General features: G+C 34.0%; 1 long non-coding RNA gene across 1 annotated transcript in view; it reads left to right on the forward strand.

The window, feature by feature from the left end:
• Positions 1–57: 57 nt before the first annotated feature.
• LOC136842971 (uncharacterized) overlaps positions 58–7,500 on the forward strand; it is a 24,437-nt gene continuing 16,994 nt past the window's right edge. Inside the window, exon 1 of the long non-coding RNA XR_010854391.1 lies at positions 58–199. This is a non-coding gene — a long non-coding RNA (uncharacterized lncRNA). The remainder of the gene's footprint in view (positions 200–7,500) is intronic.

Raw genomic sequence — 7,500 nt, forward strand, 5'->3', positions numbered from 1 at the left:
CTACCCACTGACTTTAAAAAGCAAAAAGAGAGTAACTGGCGCCCTCTTTTCAGAAATGGATGTGACGGCAAAACGTCAGAGTGAATCGAGGGAAGCTGTCTTCCTGACGGCGCTCCATCATCTGGGTCTTCCGTTGCAACGAATTCTGATTTGACGTTGGCTGTCCAACAGACATCAAATGTCAGGAATAATCTCCCAGGTACGATTTCTGCCTCTCTTATTTTTCACTGAATCTGTTCTTTCATATTACCATATATAAGAATGGTTTATTGTGGAATGATTAGCAAATGCTAATGTGCTTGGAAAGAGGGTTCTTCCTCCCGAGTGTTCCCAATTGAAAAAGAATGTTGTTAGTTATTATTGTTATTTAAATAGATTATTACTCTATATCTTGTTACTCTCGCGGTGAATGAGTGTGCAAGGTACACGGCATGAAGATTGCATCCTCACGTGAAATTTCGGTAAACGGTAGGTTCTCTTGCTCTTCCGCCTTTAACATAAATTGCCTTAAAAGATGGAAGAAAATTACAATGCTCCCAAGATTAATTCCAAACGTACTAATGAATTAACCGCATCCTTGAGGAATACTATTTTTAATTATTAATGCTGGATTTTCATCAAATTTTCTCTTATGCAAAAATTGGAAATTATCGAAAATTGAGATGATTGCATTTGTGCTATTTGAATCCCCCTCTTGGTGAATTTAAAATGTTAATAGGCGACACATTTCTGTAAGAATATGTACTTATAATATTTATTTCTGCATGATCCACACAGACAAAATTCTTCGATGTCCTTCAAGTTCTCTTTTTCACTTTCCATTTCGATGATAGTAGAATTATTTTCATCTTCTCTTACTTCAGAAATTTCATCTAACTTTTGTAATAAAACCACAAACTTTGTCTCCCAGGGTTTGGTATTAGAAAACTTTTCAAAAATACTTCAGTTAGCATCATAGTAATGCTTGCAAATATTTTTCGATAAATGCTGATAGACTTTTTAAAAAAGCTTTTTTAATGAGACTGAATTTTTAATATGGCACAGTTTGAACGAAAACATACGTATATCAAATTTAACCGGACGACTGACATTTATATGTAGATAGCGATTTTCTAGAGGAAGTATCTAGTAATCCAAAATGTTATGAAAATTCCTTTTCCTGAAATAATTCGTAAACAATAAAATCGAAATAAAATAAATCATGAAACAACTAAGTCGAGACAATCAGCTTCCATTTTAGCTTTTAAGTCTTTCAACAACAGCATCTAAAAATAATGTATACATATTGATATTGGAAAGAAACTGATTTGGGATGGGACATTGTAATATCTAATCCTTTTAGACAACCCACATAGAATAGGACAGAGAATCGATTACATTTATGATACAGTATTAAAAATTATTCTAGCATATTTCAAAATGAAACCTTGTATTCTTCTTATTGAAAATGAACAACAGGAAAATGCAGTTTCCCGATTAAACACGAGTGTGATTTATTGAAGGCGAATGGCATAATTTTGTGGAATTGAATGCTATTTACGGCAGATCGTTCTAAATGAAGAAGTCAAGTACAGTTTGTGTCAAGTATGCTGATGTCTGTAGTTTGCTGAATTACGCACTATAAATCTTGTTCGTAAAATTATTATAAATAAAAAAAACTTATAGTACAAGAATGTTTATGATTACAGAAATATGACAATAAAATTATAAATAGCTTCAAATTGATACCTCTGTCATTTTTTGACATGGAAATGTTTGAACAAGTGAAGATTACAAAACAATTTTGTTTGGTAATTATGCTTAATTAATAAGGGATGCAATAAAAATAATCCTTATATGAAGGTACTCGGAAAACTATTGAAAGGAAATCGATAGTTTTGTATGATCTATTACATATTTCAAATTGATATTTTGTGGTTAGTGGAATTCATAATATACACATCTGGAAATAAACTACCTTGTTATTGCAGTCCAAATAAGACAAAAATGACCGAAAAATGGCCACATGACATCTATGGTACTCGAGTGAATTCGTTGAATCAAATGCACAAAAGTTGCTACGGATATAAGTCTTCATACGTAGAGAACTGAGGTTATTGGAACGACAATCCGTATAAGGTTTGGTTTGTAAGTAAAAAAAAAAGTCAAAAGTTTTCGAATTAAGTAAATGTCCTTCGTCCAACCCCGAAGCATCCTTTATAAAAAAAAGCGATCGTTATTACTATGCAAGCCGCCCTCTCTCTCTCTCTCTCTCTCTCTCTCTCTCTCTCTCTCTCTCTCTCTCTCTCTCTCTCTCTCTGTAAGTATAATTGCTTAGTACATTTAAAACACGTGTATCCAGACATTTAACTCCCCACTTCATGCGTCTCCATAAATTAATGTTTTGTGTTTAGGTGTCTAATAGTACCTCATCTCGCAGTATTATTTTAGCATTCATCATAGAAGCAGTGATTAAGAGAGAGAGAGAGAGAGAGAGAGAGAGAGAGAGAGAGAGAGATTTGATTCTGACAAGATGAAGAATGAAGGGTTGTTCGACGAAGTAACGGAAGAAAAATGATTGATTATCAGATGAAGGAAATTAAGATTGATAAACTGGACCGTTTTTTAAGTCGAATGGAAGAGTGAAGAACATTGATTAGATAAGGGGAAAGTAACCCCTTTAAATGATATATTGACCAGCTAATGATGAAAACGGCCATTTTCCATCAGTACTTATTACTATAACTGTATAGATGCACAGTGAAAAAAATCCACATCAAAATGGATTATATGAAAGTTGCATTAGGAAGGAATTATCTACAATATTCAGTATAATTACTCATTTATTTCATGTTACAGTGTTAACACAATATAAGGAAACCCATACTCATGCAGAATTAAATGGCGTGTTTTCATTTTGGTGGGTGAGAATCCATCATATTTTAGAAATTACCAAAAATTCCAACGATTCGCATGACATACTTTTACTAAATTACTGCACGCAATTCTTGGAGTGATTATATAATGATATAGTGAAATGAGAAGGGATTGCGAAAATCATAAAGACATGCAAGGTAATTGGACAAATGAAATCAAGCATTCAAGGAAACCAAAATAGAGACTCTTAAGCAGCAACAGAATACAAAAGTTGGAAACAAAGAATTTATGAAGAGATCAGATAATGAAATTCCGAAGGGCAGCAGAGAGAAATTAAAATAATGCCCTAATTATGAAATCTTGGACATTAATATGAAAATTGAAATTGATTTTTTTTTTTCAAAATGCGTTGGTTTTGATCCTTAACCATCATTTGTAAAAATAAGAGGTTTTGAAGTGATGAATTAGAACTTAATCATAAGTTTCATTTTTGTGCTTTTTTGCGAATAGATATATTTCTCATGCAACTTCATTTACTGCGTTTTTGTAGAGATTCATTACTATACCTCCAGGTACATTCAGGACATTATTACCAAGCATTTTATATATGACGAAAGGATTACCTTAATTACTTCTTTTAAACTCCTTAGAACAAAAGCGATGTTCCTACATGCATGCACCGAGGCTTCATTCTCTTCGGCGGGAACCCAACCCATTTGCAGTTTATTCCCTTTCTCCATTCTATGGGCTGTATGCTCCTTGGAGAAGAGATAAAAGTCTTCCCCTTTACTCTTATTCTCCCTTCCTTCAAGCATTCACCCTTCCATTGTTCTTCCCCTCTTGTTATCACGTTTTCTAGCAATTCTGCTCTCGTGATTAATAACCATTTATGAGTGGTGCGTTTTACGGTTGTTTAGTTTGCCATCTTCATTCCAATATCCTTTTCACCTTTTACCCTTTGTGCGTAAGAACTTTTTATTTCTAGAGCATCCTTTTTCATTTTATTAAATGTAGAATATGTGGAAACGAATCTGTGAAACAGTTAGAATTGAGAAAATATCTTACAATTTATTTTATAGAAATCATTGTATGAATTGTCATGAGTGCTGTTTTAAAGAAAGTTGTATTGTAGAGGATATATTATTATTTCACGCAGTCTTCATAGGTATCTGAATAGATTGCATTTTTTCTGTCTAATCTGGCATTTGGACAAAACTAAATCGCATATAACTGTTCTCTGTGTGAAGTGGGTGGTATCACAATTTAAATTAAATCTGTATCGTGAATCGTCTACCAAATCGTACTCAGTAGTCAGGAAGCTCAATTGGTAGGTTGATGGAGAGGTAAAATGTTTTTACTGTGGGAATTGTGCAACTAGTTATTGCAGAATTAACCGGATATTCCCGCCATTTTATCATGGAATAAATCCCTCACTTGTACCCTGTGATAAAAAAAAAAACGATCGATCATCAGTTTCAAGAATGTTGTAATCCTTGCTACGTAAAAGTGATTCTCTGACACCGTAGCACTAATTGTTAATGTAATTTCTGTCATGGCACTTGAATACCCTTTCCTCTTGTTAAATTACAGATTAACACAAAACTGGAAAATCACTTAAAGTGTCATCTAGCACTTATATATATAGATTGGACTGAATAATTCATAAAGAAAACATGAAAAAAAAACAGAGTGACACATACTCCGTTGAAGCACCATTCCCCAGGCCAGAGAAAGATCTTTTGGCCAATTAGCCGAGCCGCTGGAGAGGAAGAAGCCCTGTATTTTCGGGTCGCTGCAAGTTCCCCTTTTTCTCACGACAGTTTTTCTTTGCATCCTGCTTTTTGGATCTGTTTCTTTTTACTCTCTTTCGTCGCTTCATGTCACTCTTTTCACCTAATTTTACTGAACGTAGGATGTATTTTTGTAAGCAACGAAGGGTCACAAGTAGTGTTTTAGGCAACAGAATCAGTGTTGTTATTAAATTAACCCTTGGAAAATTAATTCGTAACAGTGTGCGTTAAATTGGATGAGGCATTATTATTATTATTATTATTATTATTATTATTATTATTATTATTATTATTATTATTATTATTATTATTATTATTATTAAATATTTTGGATATATTATGGTGATCAGAAGGGGCAAGCTTTTATATTACATTGGGCTAAAGAAAAATATCTAAAAAGCATTTTCTGATGTCGTAAACGCATATAACTAAGCTTCTGGAAACAATATTCAAGATTATAAATGCCCCATTTTCCCTTGCTTCAATGTGCGCTGAATTTTTATTCAAAGTATTTTTGAAATGATGTCGAAACGAGACATTGTATTTCAATTTTATTAAAAGCAATCCAGCATATGAATCAGTAAATTAAAGGAGAGACCTGGAATGGATCTTACACACACACACACATACACAGATTGATAAGTTTCGCGTTCAGTACCAAAAAAATAAATATTATGGAACTACATATTTCTGTGAACTTAAAAAAAAAAAAAAAAAAAAATTTTGCGGGCATGTCATAGAGCGATAAAAGCAAAGCGAAAAGCACACCATAACAACCCTAAAAGTGTTTCCTCAGTTGGCGAGAAAGACCGACTTTCCAAGTGGCTCGAGTTTCTCGGAGCGAAGAGTTCGCAAAAGAAATGAAGATTCTTGAGAGGGTTGCATCAGGTGATGGATCGCGCCACGCTTTTCTTTTCACCTTTTATAGCTGAGGATGTTGTTGATTGATTTAATTTTTCTTTAACCATTGCCTGGAATGAAGATTCCTTTTTTCACATCCTTGAAACTTTGATTACCGTGAGATTCAAACCATATTTTTAACGTTCTTATCTTGTAATCTGGTAATGGTGAACCGATTTTTGTAAAAAAACATTTGTCTGTAAAATCTGGTGATTTATTTACATTTTCCTTGTTCTAATGTATCATAGTTCACGTTATTGCTGAGCCACTGGCGATAATTGTGTGGTTTTCACAATTATTTATTACAAGTAAAATATAGTGCCAGGATGCTATTAGAAGTGCTTCAGCCAATCTAAAATGTATTGTGTCCTTTTATTATTATTATTATTATTATTATTATTATTATTATTATTATTATTATAAGGTGACTTGAGTCTTGAGCGACAGTTTTTAACATGGTCCGCTAGCGACTCTTTAACAGACTTATTTACTACTTATTATGAAAGTGTTAAACATATTAAAGACATCTAAATAATAAACTGCTGATGATAATCATGTATTAATTCAGGCTATTAATTACTAAACTATTCCGTCATACAAACAAAAATCCTCCATTTGGATTAACAAGTAAAACCTAAATTCCCGATCGTCCCAACCAGGGCCTTCCAGAAGCGGGTGATGAATAATTCCCCTAATTTCAGAGGCGAAGCCAAGTGACCCGGGAAGTTCTGCGCAATAATTTTTGCGGTCGATTTTAGTTTTCTGTAAAAGAAAACTGTTGTGCCGGCTTTGTCTGTTCGTCCGCACTTGATTCTGTCCGCACTTTTTTCTGTCCGCACTTTATTCTGTCCTCACTTTTTCTGTCCGCCCTCAGATCTTAAAAACTACAGAGGCTAGAGGGCTGCAAATTGTTATGTTGATCATCCACCCTCCAACCATAATACATACCGAATTGCAGCCCTCTAGCCTCAATAGTTTTTTTTTTTTTTTTTTACCTAAGGTTAAAGTTAGCCATAATCGTGTTTCTGACAACGATATAGGATAGGCCACGATCGGGCCGTGGTTAAAGTTTCATGGGCCGCAGCTCATACACAATTATACCGAGACCACCGAAATATAGATCTGTTTCCGGTGTTCTAGATTATACGTCATAGCGGCTGTACAGAAAACTCGATTGTGCCGAAGAAACTTTGGCGCATTTTTTACATGTTTAATATTTAGGACAATTCCGATGCGTCCTTGTGATATGTTAGTTTTTCGTTGGCTGTAAATTTCAGTGTTTTGTGATATGGCACAGATTAATAATGTTATTTGGTTTCCCTTATATAAGTATGTAAACAAATCTATTCGAATTTTGTCCGTAAAATCCCAACCAATATACAATTTCAAAATCTCTCTTTTTCCCTATGAGAGAGAGAGAGAGAGAGAGAGAGAGAGAGAGAGAGAGAGAGAGAGAGAGAGAGAGAGAGAGATTGGATCTGAGGTCAGCTTATGGCAACTGTTCGTTTGCTGTCTGTTTTTTCTCTAATTAACGGTATGCGAGAATATTTGATAGTTGATAAATAATAATGATAGAGGCGAAAAAGTTCTTGTCTAATTGTTGATTGATATCACTTCAAAACTTTTTTTCTTTTATGAAACTAGCCCAAACACTAGAAACGGCCAGAAGGAGAACAGAGAATGTTGGTAATTAAAAAAAAATCTATTTTGCATTTTAAGTAGATGATTATGTATTCATTGTTCTTTGGACGAGGAAAACAATTTACATGAAAGGATAGGCACGAACGCATGAAAAGGAGTGATTAGGAAAAGAATATCTTTTCACTTTCCCTGTTGGCATTTTGACACAGGCAGACGAAAAGTACTGTATTTCTTAATTGTTCCTCGTTTTATTGAAGGTAAGAACGGCATCTCGCTTGCTGTTGCTAGAATTGTTCGGATTAATCATTTATGT

This window comes from Macrobrachium rosenbergii, chromosome 10 (assembly GCF_040412425.1).
Source record: "Macrobrachium rosenbergii isolate ZJJX-2024 chromosome 10, ASM4041242v1, whole genome shotgun sequence".
In the NCBI taxonomy this organism is placed as follows: Eukaryota; Metazoa; Arthropoda; class Malacostraca; order Decapoda; family Palaemonidae; genus Macrobrachium; species Macrobrachium rosenbergii.